The following is a 17,633-nucleotide window of genomic DNA, read 5'->3' on the forward strand; positions in this document are numbered from 1 at the left end:
TGATAACTGTCGCTTGAATAAATTACCTATTGTTTCAACTTTGTGAAACTGTTTCAGTGAAAGTCCTTGGAAGGGCTCTGGCAGGCTAGTTGAATATCAGACTCCCCTTACCCCCCCGCCTTTAAAGCGACAGTAAAAAAATTGGCGTAGTTGGCAGGATTGCCGTGGATAAACTGCTACAAAAATATAAGTGTGCACCTTCACAAGCAGGTATTGAATGGGCCCAGAAATTCTGGAAAGATGAGGATAAAGTTGTAGAACGTATAAAACAGTGTTTAAATGAGCAAAAGATCAAAGGCACTAAAGGCAAAAAATTTATTTGTGCTGTATTAGGGGCTTGCCTATCTTGCGCGCAGAAAGAAATTAAAGAGTCCCCACCACCTGAAAAAATTGCAGATGTAGAATATGCTGCACTAAAATCAGAAAATGAAGTGTTGAAAACTTCCCTGACTTTTGAAAAGGAAAGTGGAATGAAATTTGAGACACAAATCGACACCCTAAAAGGTGAAATCAGTTACCTTAAATCGCAATTGTTTTGGGCCAATAGGCGAGAAAAACATTTAGAAGAAAAATTAAATCTCTCATTAAACCCGACACCGTCCTCGGTCTCAGCTAAACAAGTCCGCAAATTAACACAGTATGCGGATCCCGAGACGTGGGATGGAGACATTTGGGACAGGGATGATAATGATGAACTGGAGGAAAATTCTGATTATGATTTGGCCCCAGAACCTATACCTATTCGACCACTGATTAAAACAGAAACCACCGATGAGGGTGGAGAACAGGCTCGTACTACTGTAGGAACCATTCCATGGTCTCCTGCTGAACTGGCAAAATTGCAGGAAAAATATTCCAGGCGTCCGGAGGAATCCGAGACGGAATATGTGTGTCGAGTCTCCCTTACCGGGGGAGATCGAATCCTCTTAAATGAGGAAGAAGCAGGAGGCTACTGGGGTCCTGGAGTATTCCTAACTACCACTCCAGGTAATCATAATTATTCATTAACTATGCGAGCTGCTTATTGGGCTGGTGGCATAGACCCACATGACAGAGGAGAACCTTCTGTTATAAAAACCTCAGGGTTCTCTGATTTGGTGACATCTGTGCAAAAGGCTGCCTGCATACAAGCAATGCATGAGCGGGATGTGTTAATAAGATCCCCAATGTTAGCCCCTATAGATCCGGCAAGATTAACTCCACTGATCCGAGGCCTCCCAGACAGTTTAAAAACATATGTGGCCAATATACAAGATCGACTTCAAGTCGCTCGCCCCAGACAAGGCCGACGCCCACGTCGAGGGCAGGATCAGGATCAGGACCAAGCTCAAAATCAAGTAATCACTTGGAGTGAATTTGTACAAGATATAGTAAACTACGGGCACAGGATGAGATGGATCAGATCCTCACAGTTATCTGATCCGCCACCTCGGCGACTTCGCCAGATTCACAGCCCTAAGGCTAAGCCTGAATGCAAATTAAAATTTGATACGGAGCGTAACGAGCTCTGGCGTAAAGCTCGAGCTATTGGGGTGCCACGGCATCTACTGATTGGTATATCCACGACTGACCTAAAAATTCTGGTACAGTCGTTAAGCCATAAGCTTAATTCAACAAAGACAGGTCAGCCGGCAGAAAACAAAGCAACTTTTAACACTGCACCCTCCGCCCCACAGCAGGAGCTAATTGATCTGACAGACCCTCAGGCAAAAAATGCCTATCCGCGGGGAGGGCTGTGAGCCTCCTTCCTCGGTGGGTACTAGCTATGCAGTGTGTCTCTGATACACCTCCCGAACCTGTCATTGCCATCCCGGTGGGACCAAAGAAAGTTTTTGTAAATTTTCTCATTGATACTGGTGCTCAAATTTCGGTAATCACCAAGGAGACTGCAACATGCTTAAATGTAAAACCTGGTCGCCGTAAAGTAAAATTTACAGGCATTGATGGAGTCATAAGGGAATGCCCTACAGCAAAAATTACCCTGTGGCTCCCGGGCGAACCAAGATTAACCCCCACTGAAGTATTGGTCGGTGCTGCTAACACTAATATTTTGGGATTTGATTTGTTGTATGGCAGAGTGTGGAAACTCCCTGATGGTTCAGTTTGGAGTTTTGCTGGGCGAGAAATTAAACAGAATGAGCCTAAAAAAATTAATTTATTAGAAATGTCCATATCTTTACCACCAACAAAAATTACAAACACAAAACAGTACACCTTACCAGCAGCTACGCAATCGGGTATTGACGGGGTGGTAAAAGACTTAGAAAACCGAGGCATCATCACTCGTACACACTCACCCTATAACTCCCCTGTCTGGCCAGTAAAAAAACCAAACGGACAGTGGAGACTCACGATTGATTACAGGCGATTAAATGCCAACACTGCACCTTTAACTGCAGCTGTACCGAGCATTGCAGAATTAGTAACTCAGATACAGGGAGCATCTCACACGTGGATGGCAACTTTAGATGTAAAAGATATGTTTTTTATGGTTCCACTCCAGGAACATGATAAAGCCCAATTTGCTTTTACCTGGAAAGGGATACAATACACCTTTAACAGGCTGCCTCAGGGATATAAACATTCCCCCACCATTGCTCACAATGCTTTAGCTAAAACACTGACTGGAATTCCTATTCCATCAGACGTTACTATATATCAATATATAGATGATCTTTTGATTGGAGGGGAACAATTTGACACTGTTAAACAGGCTATGGATGATGTGACATTGCAATTAACAGCCTTGGGTCTGGAAATTCCCCCATCCAAGTGTCAGGGACCAGCACGGGAAGTTAAATTTCTAGGGGTCTGGTGGATCAAAGGAGCCTTATCTATCCCTCCTGACACACTGGAGAAAATAGAACAGGGACAGGATCCCTCTAATGTTAAGGAATTGCAACAAGTTTTAGGAACTTTAGTATACTGGCGTAAACATGTCCCTGGATTTTCTATCATTGCTCGACCCCTTTACAATTTACTGTGAAAAAAGAAATCACGGGAGTGGACAAATCAACATTCTAATGCCCTGGAGACACTGGTAAAAGAATTGAGACTATTTCAGCAGCTAGGTCCTGTACATCCCTCTGATCCAATTCATGTGGAATGGGGATTTAGTGAACACGGTTCTCACTGTAATGTTTGGCAAAAAGGACCTGAAGGGCCTGAGCGTCCACTTGAGTTCAGTTCAAAGTCCTTTAATGATACTGAATTGCAATACTCAGATCTGGAAAAGGGACTATTGTCTTTGGTACGAGCGAGTGGAACAAATAAGAAAAAAACAGAGTGTAATCATTCGGGGACCTTTCCGCCTCCTAGACACAATATTTAAAGGGATGGTGCCGCCTGTTGGCATTGCCCAAAAGCCCACGGTCCGTAAGTGGTATGCCTATCTGGAAAGCATCCATGACACTATGCCTATTACAGAGGGCAGCACTAAAGTGTCTAAACTGCAAAAAGATACAGATAATACTTCGCTGTTCCAAACTCCTCCAAGCAAACCATCTCCAATTCGGGAGGCGCTTCCTCTAACAGAAACCAGCAACCTCGAAGGGGTATGGTTCACTGATGCGTCATCCTACAGGCAAAATAATGAGTGGAATTATAATGCAGTGGCACTGGAAGTAGCCACGGGAGAACGGGTCAGCGAAACAGGTAAAGGAAGTGCACAAATGGGGGAGCTTAGGGCAGTTTTATTAGCTGCACAACACGGTGCTGACTATATTTACACTGACTCATATGCTGTTTTTAAAGGAGCTACCGAGTGGGTTAGCCACTGGGCAGCCAACGCCTGGCAGGTAAATAGAGTCCCAGTCTGGCAAACTGACAGCTGGAAACAATTGCTAAAAATAGGAGAACAAAGGATACTGCACATTGGTTGGGTGAAAGGGCATGATCGATCAGCCTCTGCTGCTGCCCAGTTCAATCAACAAGTTGATAGCCTCACAAAGCTACACAAAATTGATATTGTAAGTGATGAATTAGAATGGGAACGTTTACTTGAATGGTTACATGTAAAACAAGGGCACACCGGCCAAGCTGATTTGTATCGGGAAGGCATAGCCCGAGGATGGCCCGTGTCAACAAAACTGTGTGAACAAGTGGTCACTGCCTGTTCACAGTGTCGCCTGCGACTTAATAAAGATCATCCAAGTAAGGCACCTCCCATGCACGTCCGAAATAAAAAAACACTGTGGCACACCTGGCAAATTGATTACATAGGTTCATTGCGACCCTCAGGGGGTAAAAAACATATATTAGTAGGGGTGGAAGTTGTTTCAGGAATTACCATGGCAACAGCTGTCCCGGCTGCAACTGGAGATAACACAGTTTACAGCCTGAAGGAATGGTTCAGCACACTCCCCCTTCCTGAGGAGATTCAAAGTGACAACGGATCACACTTTACAGCTACAGTGGTACAAGACTGGGCAAAAGAAGAAGCAATTCGGTGGGTATTCCATACTCCGTACCACCCCCAAGCAAATGGTATTGTTGAGAGAACAAACGGGTTAGTTAAGCGATTTGCTAAAACCCACGAATCTGGGTGGCATCTGCGATTATCCAACGCCATCTATCAATTAAATAATAGATGGGCTGGAGACGGCTGTCCCAAAATGAAAGCATTCTCTGCTTCTGCCACAACTCTGGTGCCAAAGGCAGATGTAAAACCAGAACACCCTACTGGCTTTTACGCAGGCCAGCCAGTGCAGGTTAAAATGCCTCAGACTGGAACAGTGGCACTAGTATTAACAAAACCAAAAAATCTTTACACTTGGGAAGCGAAAGATAGCTCTGGAAAACTGCATCGAATCAGTGCTAGATGGATAGTACCTACCTTTTAACTTATTATATGCCAGTTTCAATGACAACCGAGCATTTTCCTTTCTTTTCTGTTTACAGGTATTTTCCAAACGCTGGGAAACTATGCCTGAAAACACGGACTGTCACGTGTCAAAACAGACTGCCGTCAAGGACTGCTGAGTTTTATCTGTGGGATACTTCTAGTCCTAATCTGTGGAATCATCTGTGAACCAAAGTTTCCAGAAGGTTGACACAATCTGACAAAAAGGACAATAGTGATTTAATTTTGATAGGAATACTGATTTCTAATTTTACTTGTATATTATGTGACCTTTTTTTTTACTTTTTACTTTATTGTTTAGGTTACTGTTTTTATAATGCAAAATAGCTTTATTTTGTTGTGGTTTTCATAGTTATAATTTACTATAGAATTGTCAATATGAATCTTCTATCATGCATTGGCAGTGGTAGACAAATATGTGTAAATTTAACATGTGTTTACATATTAGGTGTAATAATTGTGCATGTGTTCCATAGAGATTATAATCAAAAAAGTCTTTGGGTATGATAGAGGAAAACACAGCCTTTAAGTTGTTACAAGGATTTCTTAGAATGATGAATTGGACTCAGGGAACCACTTGTCTTATGTTGCCAACAACCCCTGCAGAGGGACTCCCTTTTATGGTTATTCCCCTTGACTTAAAAGGAGCACTGCTGGATTTATGGGAAATGAAAGACAATACCATCTCCATACCATGGGGAAGTGGAATTACCTACAAACATTATACTTATCCTTCAAATCTTAACTATACCAACATATGGTCTAATTCTAACTGCACTCGAGAGTTTGACAAAAATTTCCTGATAAACAACAAGATAAAATTGTCTGTCGACTGCACGGAGGTACCCTGGCTTGACCAGCCTCCTCGACCATTCTGGGGTGTACCTATTACCTTTAAATAGAGTATCCCAGTACAAGCTGAATGGTGTATTGAATTTCCCTCAAACTATGGATCTAAGTGTAGTCCACAATCTAATGATGTACCTTGTATGTGGACTATTGTTGATCATAGAACTCGTTTTACACAATAGGGAGAAAAGCCTCCAATTACCACGCCGCTAGGGCCAGTCCAATTATGGAATTGTACTAACAAGATAACTTGTTCTAATATTGATGACTACCCATGGGTATGGATGGTTGCAGACCTTTACCATGCTTTAAGAAGTGTATGTTTATGTCATAATTATAGTGCTCCAATCCCTTAGACAAGGTCAGAGTGTATGATAAAAGTGGATCCCAAACAGGTTAACACATGGGCATATCATATAGTTTCTAGCAACAATGCTGAGCCACAGGCCAAAAGATGCCGAGTTCCTTTCCAGCATTATCTAAATGGACATAATAGCCTCGATGAACTCGAAAATAGTACGTATAGCACTTTAATGCTACCTGCACCGCCTGAAACTGTATGGGTGTGTTCTAACGGACAAATATCAGACTACATTCAACCCTACTGGGATGGATTAGAATGTACTCTAGGTATTCCAAGTTTGTGTCCTACTATAGCTTTTAATTTCATTCAATCCTTAACTAAATCACGAGGACATAGAGCTAAAAGACAGTCACAAATGTGGAACTCTATGCAAGAAAATGGTAATCTTTTTGCTTGGCCGAGCTATTATACACCAGCAATGAGAATAAACTTGGGAATGAAAGCTTTTTGGGGTTATTGGACAGTAATTACCAATAATCAATTATATATAGAAAATTTGACATGGCAAGTAGAATCCCTAGCAAACTGGACAAAAACAGCAATTAATGCAGTTGACTTGCAGCTGCAAGCTACATCCAAAATGACGCTACAAAATAGGTTAGCCTTAGATATGATTTTGTTAAAAGAAAGTGGTGTTTGGGGATGGCTAAATGCCTCCTATCCTGATGAAACCTGTTGTGTTTCTATCCCAAATGTATCCATCAATTTACATCAAGCCATGGATGAAATACGTAACATTGAGGAACAGTCTCGAGAACTCCGTGAAAATATGAAGCAGAAGCCCTGGGAATGGACGGGGTGGATCTCGAAAGTTTTTAATGGACTTGGACTAAACATTAGTGGATGGATACAAAGTTTGATTCAATATGTACTGATGTTTATTGTACTCCTTATTGTTATTTGTGTGGGTTTATCATGTGTACAATCTTCATTAGCTAAAACTTTTAGTACGCATATTAGAATGCTTAAAGTTCATAACCCTGATTATGTTCCTTTAATTCCTTCTCCTATTAGGGAGGAAGATGAGCCCCTCAACCCGTCTGAACCTAAATTCATCTAATATTCCTTTTTGATGAGATGTGACTAAAGTCACGGGGTGGATAATGTAATCGATGGCCTTGCTGGACTTGTCGAATGCAAGACAAAAGACAAAGGGACTGAGGTTGTCAAGAGCCGAAGAGCTAACGAAGTAAATAACTGGTGCTTATCTTATCAGACAAAAGTAAGGGGGGATAGCCCATCACTGTAAACTCAGTGATCTGTGGGGCGCCGCGGAGGCTGCGCAGCCAGAGATTGCTTCAGAGATTGCTTTGGACAAAGCACAGATGGCCCCCGAATGCACATACCAAGATGCCCGCTCCGAAGGCGTGTCACACTGCTGAGTCCCGCTTCTGACGACACGACATTCCATGCCAAGAGCCAATCGATACACAATAATTGACTTAGTCCCACCTCGCAAAAAGATTTCCAAACATATAAAAATTGGCACTTGAAAACTCTCTTTGGGAGGAGGAGCCAAGCGAGAACTTCACCTGACGGACGGGTCGACGGGCCTGAACCTCTCTTCCCCCCCCAAGAAGGGACGCCTTTTTGGTAAGAGTCGCGCCTCTGACTTTGTCAGATATATCCCCGGGAACACATTGTTAACTAAAGCGCTAAACTATTACTTTGAGCTCAACTTTTGTAGACAGTGAATTTATCAACGGCAATTCCGAATCTGTGATAACTGTCGCTTGAATAAATTAACTATTGTTTCAACTTTGCGAAACTGTTTCAGTGAAAATCCTTGGAAGGGCTCTGGCAGGCTAGTTGAATATCAGACTCCCCTTACCCCCCGCCTTTAACGCGACAGTAGTCAACATGGATTCACCAAGGGGAAATCATGCCTGACCAATCTGATAGCTTTCTACGATGGCATGACTGGATGGGTAGATGAGGGGAGAGCCGTGGATGTTGTCTACCTCGACTTCAGCAAGGCTTTCGACACAGTCTCCCATAATATCCTCCTAGGGAAGCTCTGGAAGTGTGGGCTGGATGAGTGGTTGGTGAGGTGGATTGAGAACTGGCTGAATGGCAAAACTCATAGTGTTGTCATCAGCAGCGCTGAGTCTAGTTGGAGGCCGGTAACTAGTGGTGTCCCCCAGGGGTCAGTACTGGGCCCAGTCTTGTTTAACTTCTTCATCAACGACCTGGATGAAGAGTTAGAATGTACCCTCAGCAAGTTTGCTGATGACACCAAAGTGGGAGGAGTGGTGGATACACCGGAAGGCTGTGCTGCCATTCAGCATGACCTGGATGGGCTGGATAGTTGGGCATAGAGGAACCTGATGAGGTTCAACACGGGCAAATTCAGGGTCCTGCACCTGGGGAGGAATAACCCCATGCACCAGTACAGGCTTGGGGTGGACCTGCTGGAGAGCAGCTTCTGTGGAGAGGGACCTGGGTGTCGTGGTGGACGACAGCCTGACCATGAGCCAGCAGTGTGCCCTGGCTGCCAAGAAAGCCAATGGGATCCTGGGGTGCATTAGGAGGAGTGTGGCCAGTAGGCTGAGGGAGGTTCTCCTTCCCCTCTACACTGCCCTAGTGAGGCCCCATCTGGAGTATTCTGTCCAGTTCTGGACTCCCCAGTTCAAGAAAGATGAAGAGCTGCTTGAGAGAGTTCAGCGGAGTGCTACGAGGATGGTGAGGGGACTGGAACATCTCCCCTATGAGGAGAGGCTGAGGGAGCTGGGCTTGTTCAGCCTGGAGAAGAGAAGGCTGCGAGGGGACCTAACATATGCTTATAAATATCTCTAAGGCGGGTGTCAGGAGGATGGGGCCAGACTCTTTTCAGTAGTGCCCAGCGACAGGACAAGGGGCAATGGGCACAAACTGAAGTACAGGAAGTTCCGTCTGAACATGAGGAAGAACTTCTTCCCTCTGAGGGTGACGGAGCACTGGAACAGGCTGCCCAGGGAGGTTGTGGAGTCTCCTTCTTTAAGACCCACCTGGACAAGTTCCTGTGCAGCCTGCTGTAGGTGACCCTGCTTTGGCAGGGTGGTTGGACTAGATGACCCACAGAGGTCCCTTCCAAACCCTACTATTCTGTGGTTCTGTAATTCTGTGATTCTGTGTTTTTCTGAAAGCAGCTAAGGTGAAACTTTGCAGTTATCCGTGCTGCCTATCATTTACAGTTAAGCCCTTGTTCTACATCGAAATTACCACACCGAGGCATTTACTCACACTCCTCTTTTTAACTCCCACAGATCTTTTCCTGTCAGACAACTCAGACAACTGGAAGTGAGAAATGTATTAGAAATACCTTACAGCATATGAAAGTTTTCAGATGGATGTTACTGATTTAGGCACTGCTTTCAAGACAAAACAAGCAAATCACTTGGCTGGTGTTTCCAAGCTAATTATCAGTTCAGACAAGTGTGCTAGAAGAAGGCCCCAAGACTCAGGAGACCTGTAGTCCTGGGGCAGTTTGAGGCGAGACAGTCTGTGATCCTGAACCACCTTAGCCTGCTGTGACAAGACCTTCACGCTCCTAGGAAGGACTGCAAGGGAAGCTTGAGGTCCCTGGGGAAAAAAAAGTCCTTGAAGTACATTTCACCTGCTTAAGCAAAGGGAAATAGAACTCTTTGCACTGGCTGTAATTATTTTTTCAGTGATAGGAAGACTGAAAATTCAACAGGTAGAAGGGATTCACAATACGGAGGAAGCGGAAGAGAAGGAAATGCAAGAGAAAAAAGAAGTCAGGTGTGTCAGACACTCATACCTGTATTTCTGTAATGTTTTCTATATAAAAATTTCTACAGTAAGATGCAAAATCCAGTCTCAAGTTTTAAAAGTAAGATCACATAAGGACTAAACTCTAAATACAGAATGCTATACGGCCTATGTCATGGTGCCATAAATTCCTGCATGCAAGGTTACACATATTGAGTGGAATGTATTACCTTGCACCCAAAAGAATCTTTTTCATATTTAGTTAGTAATTATTACTAGGTATTTAATGTCAGCAAGTGTCTGATGAGTCCCTGTATTTTTCGCAAAATAGTTGCTTCAATTGCAGTAATACGAATCTTATCATTATTGCTAAATAGTATTTGATATAGCTTTCTCAAAGTCTCTAACAATGACAAGCACAGTTGCTAGAACAGCAGTAACATCTTCTTTCTCTTCTGTACCAATAGGGAAAACACAAACTATTAATCCATAATTGCCTCAACTTTTTTAACAGATTTTTTTTTTCTCTTTTTCACATGCCTTTATTATTATTTTAGAACTGTCAAAGAAAGAATAACCCACTTGCTGGCTTTGTTGCTCCAGCGCACTGCAATGTTCTATAATATTCTATAATTAAGCCTCTATTCAATCAGAACTATGACCTCCCTGGGAGAAAGTGACTGTTGTAACCTTTAAAGCAGCATGGTAATTAATATTCAGAGCCTAAACACATTTTAGCTCTTCTAGCACCTTTAGGCTAAAGCTGGTTGATCTTTGTGATTTTGAATTCTTGCCAAATGTATTAAAAGGTTACTGAGTAAAACTGCAGCCAATGAATATTTGATGTTAGAAAAATTAAGATTTTTTTGTTTCCACAGTTGTCTGCTGAATCTCATTAATTGCAAGAATAAAATTTTCTTAATTTAAAAACTAATCATCATGGCAAAGTGTCAGTCCCAAATGACACTAACTGAATTAATAAACCTGTCTCTTCTTGATGAGGATACATTTTCTTTCATGCTCTGAATACCAGATCAAAATATTTATTCAAAACCATTTCAAGAAATTCAGGCAAGGAGTTAAGTATTTGTCCATAAATACACGTCATGGTTTAACCCAGCAGCCGGCAACTAGGACCAGACAGCTGCTTGCTTACCCTTTCCCTTCCCTCCCAGTGGGATGAGGAGCAGAATGGAGAAAAGGCAAAACTTGTGGGTTGACATAAAGACAGTTTAATAAAACAACAAACGAAAATACTAATATTCATGCTAATCATAGTATTAATGAATACACAAAACAAACAAAACGCAATATTTTTTTTTCTCACCACCTGATGACCAATTGCATAGCCAGTCCCTGAGCAGTGATTGCAGAGCATGGAACTTGTGGTTTTTGGAAATTTCACAGAACTCCCCAAAAAAACCCCAAACTCACAGAAAAGTTTGAAGTCCCCCCCCCAAAAAAAAAAAAAAAAAGGGATAGTTCAAACTCCCAGAAAAGAGGGAAAACATGATTCCAGCCCACCGGCCAACCCCCATTTATAAACTGAGTATGATGTCTATGCACGGAATATTTCCATTTGCCATCTTGCGCTAGCTGTCCGGCTATGCTCCCTCTCAACTCTTGTACACCTGCTCATTAGCTGACTATGGGAAACCGGAAAAGGTCCTTGATTTCTTAGCAACAACTGAAAGCACCAGTGCTATCAATATTCTTCTCTTACTAAATCCAAAACACAGAAGCTACTAGGAGGAAAATTAATTTTACTGTGGCTGAAAACAGGACAACACACTAAGAGACTGATTTTTTTTTTCTATGACCACTGTGAAGATTTAAGAACAGTATCTTCATGTGTCACTCTAAAACCCTGAATAAACAGGAACACAGCTTTTTTTTCTGAAATGAGTATTTACACTTTGTGACTTTTACTTCTGTGTTTTTAAGTGCAGGTAAGAATATTTCACATTTTACTGTATGGCATGATTTGAAGGGCATTCTGTGATTTAAAACTCTATAGGCTGGGGTTTTGATAGGACCTAGAAGGTGCTCTCACTAGTTTAGTGCAACAGAGGAAGGAATGGCAATAGTCGGATATGGAAAACGAAGAGCTTTTCTGTTTTTTTTACATAATGACACAGAAATACATTAACAGTAATATTCAGTTCTTGACTTCACGGATCTGTCTTCCCTCAGATAATGATTTGGAAGGGTGACCATATGGCTATCCTACTGCAAAATGCCGTGGACAGCAACAGCTGAAAAAGAGTAATGTGAGTGAGTCACATCTGTGTTATGTGAAATACCCCAAATTGTCTTAGGGGACATTTGCTCCAAACTTATTGTGCCAGAGGGAAAGATGACCACCAGCTGGACTGAGTAGTAACCAGAGAATTAGAGTCTTCTGAAGCAAAGTTCTGCTTGAAAAGAAAAGCAGAAGAAGCATAGCAATTTGTAAAAGTAGAGAGACGTTGGTGGGAAGAGGGCAGCAGCTGGATATGGTTTGATGTTGCAAGAAACGGCCACTGACATCAGAAACTCCCTCCAGCCTGGCAGCACACCTTCCTGTGGGGCACCTGAGCCCAGCCAGGGGCTGTCCACGTGGGCTGGCACACAGGGACACCCTTGGTATGTGTGGGGCCTCGTGGAGTGCTTTTTTCCCCTGTGTAGGTCGGTGGATGGTCAGGAGTGGCAGGAGCTCATCTGATGCTGGAGCAGCCGTATGCCCCACACAGAGAATGCGGGAACTTCCTGCCCATGGGGCTGTTGGTGACCCATGCAGCCTGGGAGGTGGCTTGGTACACACCTAGCTCTTTGCATTTGTGTGTGTGATTAGCACTTCTAGGGATTAGTTGTAGTAGTTTTAGAAATTTGCAACTGTTTACTAACCTTTCTTAAGTGTCCAGTACTGTAGTTTATCTTTTATATTGCTGATATTGATCCTGAAAGTATAGCTCACTGATGATTAGTTATATGTTATTAATAAATTAATAAGCTGCTTTGATACCGATTTGATTTGAACAACATGAATTGAGTAGCTTTTCCCTAAGACAGTTTATTATCTAAAAATAAAAAAAAATGCATATTTTTTAAGAGGAAATGCAGAGTATTCTTGATTTGTTTTGCTGTATTGCTTGTAATTAATCTTGCATCTCATTTTTTCTACATTCTTTCATGTACAGAAAAATAATGCCTCTTCAAATTAAGGTTTCTAAAGTAACAGTTTCATCTATTTTTCTCTGATTCTACCAAGAGAAGCATTCTAGATGAATGTTTTAGTTTTAACCTATCAGATTAGCTACAGTCAAGGAGGAAGAAGACTACAAATGGAAATTACTGGGAACTATCCTTTGACATAGCCTTTAAAAATGAATAGACTCATAAGCTTGTGGTGGTTCAGCTGTCTCCACCACTATAATGCATCAAGATAAGATCCATTGTCCTGTTATCTTGGACACAAATGCAGTGATTTGGGTGCCAGGCACCCTCTAGCCACCCCTAGGCCGTTTGCTGCCTGAACGGTCTACTAGAACTACACAGTAGAAATTGTGGTCAGAAATGAGAGTACTGACCAAAGCCAATCATCTCAAGTTCCTATAAATAGTGATCCAAAGGTGAGACTCTTTGAGCTCTCCAGGACCCCAGTGGGCTGTGTGACCCAGTATCTCCCCCTGAGCTGGGACGCCTCTCAGGGCAGAGTTCATGAGGACTGAAAGATCATCCGTCAACGATTTCATGAGGACTCAAAGGCCTGATTTCTTCAGGTTCACCAACCATCCATTGATGAATACTGGCACATAAAAGTCAGTTATCCACAAAACTCCTGAAAGGGAAATTTTAGTCATAGGTTAACCTCTGTGTGCATGTGTGTGTGCAATTTGGTTCAGAACCATCTACCTGTCTGTATACAATTCAATTCAGAATTATTTGTCTGCCTGTACGTGTGATTTGATTTAACCTTCATCTGTGTGTGCAACCCTGCTGCAAGTTTCGGGTGACCATTGCCATTCTCAAATCTTTAAGTTGCTTTTTTGATTGTAACAAATTCCATTGAATCACTGTTAAATTGGCTGATGATTAAGTGCTGTTCATAATTATACAACCTAATCTTGTGATCTATCTCAAAAATATTAATAAATCCTAAACTGATTCTAAACCAAAGCTCTGTAAAAAAATCCTATTCATAACAAAGCTACATGTTGTTCCTTGCACTGTTTAATAATGCAGTGAAGAACACGGCTACGCACAGAGCTCCTTTAGAGCTTCCACTTACACAAGAGGAAAACTCTAAGTCTCTCTTTACAGTTGGTTTTCTCACTATGCCACAGAAATCTTACTGAGAGGCTAAACAAACCCGAACAAACCAGTGGTTATATTTCCCCTTTACTTCTAAAAAGTTATTTGGGCACCCACAGAGACAAATAGCAGAGGCCAATTTCTAAAAAATCCACCCAGACAGTTTACTTCTGTCCATCTCCAGCCTTGTCTTGTGGCTGGTGGCCACCCCTATGTTAGCGTGCCAAGCAGACCTGCAAGAGGGAGTCTAGAACAGAATAGCTGGACCGCACGTCCACACTGTACACATTTCAGGTAGTTTTTTACTACAGCCTAACTCTTGCCCTGTCCCATAGGCTGAATGAATGACTACTGGAGGACATCATGCGTAACGGGGAGCACATCTTCCAGCTGATATTCACCCGGAAGGATCCAGGCTGTACTTTACAGAACCTCTCTGCAATGTGAAACAATGTGCAAGGAGGTGGTGACAATCTTGAGGTTTTCTGTGGAAATGCACTCTGAATTAAAACACTAGTGTGGACATGCTCAGGATCAAAATTATATTCTTCCAACCACGGAAGCTCAATTTGCAAGGAGCAGGCTCAGGTGCAGCCACATTTCAGCTGCAGACCGTGTCCAGATATGTAAATAAGTAAGTAGCTTAACAACTATAAAGCATTTCACTTATACTAAATATGATATTGGAATATAAACTATCCTCATATTTAGACAAAACTATTTTCAACCGAAAGCTATGTGTTGATTTATAGGCATTGAATAGATAGCCTGAGAAGAATAGCATGAGTATGTCAAGAAGCAACATTGATCATAACTGACGTCTTTGTGTCACGCAGAGCTCCAGATCAGAGGAGATAAGGAAGGATGTATGGATTTACTGTTAATATTAGCCACCTAAAACCTCTGTTTCTAATCTAATATTTTGGTACTAACCCGACAACTACCAAAAAACCCTCCAAAAGCAGCTTCAGCTTTTTAGACATCTAGCTTTGGATTGGTTGATTTCCCATCAAAGTAATTTTCTTTCTCTCTAGAAAACAGACAAATGTAAGTGACTAGCTTAGACATGACACCCACCTTTTAGGTAAATTTAGGTGAAATCAGTCCCTACCTAGAGAATAAAGTTATCTCTAGTACTCGTGGCTCCTGTTGCTCAGGACAGATTGACTGGCAAGAGGGCAGACTCTGCTCTGTCTGCTATTGAGATGGAAATACTGAATGACTCCACTAACTTCATTTCAGCTTTCCTCGATTTAACCAGTGAATCAGAATTTGTTTCGATTTGAGGACATGTTTTGTTGCTCTTTTTTGCTCTGAAGTAGCTGTGCAAAACAAGGAAGGGTTTCTGTTTCAGGAATTACTAACCTAGCCATTGGAGTGAACACTAAATTCACTTTAAAAAGAACAGAAACAATAATTAAAATATATACACTTACTTAAAAAAAAAGGACAAAGAAAAAAGCCTCAAAGCAATAAGTTAAATACAGTAAATTTCGACCTGAGAACTATGGCTTCAGCCTTAGACAGTCACCAAGATAACTGCAATCTTGTAGCAATTTGTGTTTATTTTATTCCTGTGTGCCGAGTTCTCACTCTTTTTAAATTATTCAAAAAATAAAATACTGTGACAACTTTCCTTTTCCATTTCCCACACATGAATATCCTGTATTACATCAGTGCAGAAGCCCATTCTTGATCTTTGTATGTTGACCCCTGGTCCTAATTCATACCAAATCGATAGCTGGTTGAAAGCCTAAATTTCAACTCTGAGAGCCCCTCCATTGCTTTATGCCTTTTCTTTCTCTTTTTCTCTCTCTCTCTTTTTTTCATTTCTCTCTATTTCTCCTTCTCTTCTCCCTTCTTCTTTTTTTTTGCTCCCAAAACAGTGGAAGCAGGATATTAGACACCGAGCTACACTTCTGCCTTCAGATTTTTTTTGCACTGCTTCCTTACTTATCCCTTGTACATTGGATAACAATGACATCTGAACTCCTATACCAACACCAGGTGTAAAAGAAAGCTTGTCTAATACAGGCATGTGTGATGGAAGCACCTTGTCTGCTGTACATGAAGAGTGGAAGAGTAGTAACAATGATCAAAACCACTTGTACTACATTATAGTTTTCAAATATATTTACTACATTTCTTTTACTTTCTAAATTTAATATGAGCTGCTGTATGCTCATTTAATTCTAACCTTAAAATTTTTCACTTGATATGCATAGTCACATGGGTGCAAACATCCTTCTCTGTAGTGCATGCCAGGCTGTAATAGATCATAAGTTACTAGAAACTTAAAGAGAAGCTGGGAAAACTACAAATGCAAAAGATTCCTCTGTTGTGTTTTTCTTTTTGCTGTTGGGGTACTTCAGTAACTTTCTCTATAACAACAAATAAATAAATTAATAAACATTTCCTTTTTCTCAAGGGAGAAATTATGCGCTACTCTAGTAAGTCTTAGGACAGTTTTTTTTTTCTTCAAATTTTATACTGAAGTAGGTGGTATAAAATGTCCCTGTTCAAACGGACAAGGTTGATTTGGTGTGTGAAATCCAGTATTTTCTTACTGGTTTAAAACAGTATCATAATTTACAAATACAGTTTGGTACTGGTAAATTGCATTGACTTTAAGATTTAAATAAAACCACAAAGCAGAAAGTTAACCAGTTATATCCGATTTTTTTTTTCTATTAAAGAGGAAAAAATACAAATAATGACAGATTAAACCTCATTCTATCATATATTTTAGTAGCTACTACAATCAGTTATAAAAGTGCATCCTTAAATGAGGTACACTCTTCACTGCAAATGAGGTACTTCTACTTCCTCTTCTGCCCTTCACAGGTTTTCTTAAAAACAAAATGATTAATATCTGAGACATGACCCTTACATAAAAACTAATGCCGAACTTAGTAAGACACATTGAACAGCCAAGATATCACAACAAGAAATTAATTATCAGGAAATCTGTACAACACCTACAAGCTAGGACATTTTGATATATTTGTCTCCTCCTTTGTAAACCTCTGCTGTATTGTCTGGCTTTACATTTATTTTGTTTTTATGCCTCTTCATGATTGTTGCCCACACCTATATAGTCTCCTGAAATTTGTTTGTTAGGCAAAATTCTAACAAACAAGATTGATTTGTACAGCATCTGCTCAGAAATATGACATAAGCAATATAAATAAGATGTAAGAGAGTATGCTTCAAAGCATAATCATGTCTTTTTTGTTTTCATTTTTGAAATGCCAGAGTACGGCCTTTTTAAAGCGAAGAGCAAATGGCAAGCATATAGCAGAGTCTTCATATTTTCTCATAGCTTTTGTCTATACACATCACATTTACGACTGTAGAAGTGTACCTGTTGAACTTAAAAGTGTTCAAATGTGAAGTGAAATCCATTGGGGATTACTGAGTACATAGAGACCACAGTTGGTTCAGGAGGTCCCTGAGCCATAATAGTTGGAAGATAGGGTATTAGAGGGAACTATCACACAAGTTTGTCCTATGCTTACCCTTCCCTAACTGTCCGTAAATAGCCCCAACAGTGTT

At 41.3% G+C, this 17,633-nt stretch overlaps 1 protein-coding gene across 5 annotated transcripts in view; it reads right to left on the reverse strand.

Annotated features, from left to right (window-relative positions):
• Positions 1–17,633, reverse strand: part of NLGN4X (neuroligin 4 X-linked) — a 218,192-nt gene that overhangs the window by 23,512 nt on the left and 177,047 nt on the right. The gene's annotated exons all lie outside the window — the stretch shown is intronic.

The sequence above is a fragment of the Opisthocomus hoazin genome, chromosome 1 (genome assembly GCF_030867145.1).
Source record: "Opisthocomus hoazin isolate bOpiHoa1 chromosome 1, bOpiHoa1.hap1, whole genome shotgun sequence".
NCBI lineage: Eukaryota > Metazoa > Chordata > Aves > Opisthocomiformes > Opisthocomidae > Opisthocomus > Opisthocomus hoazin.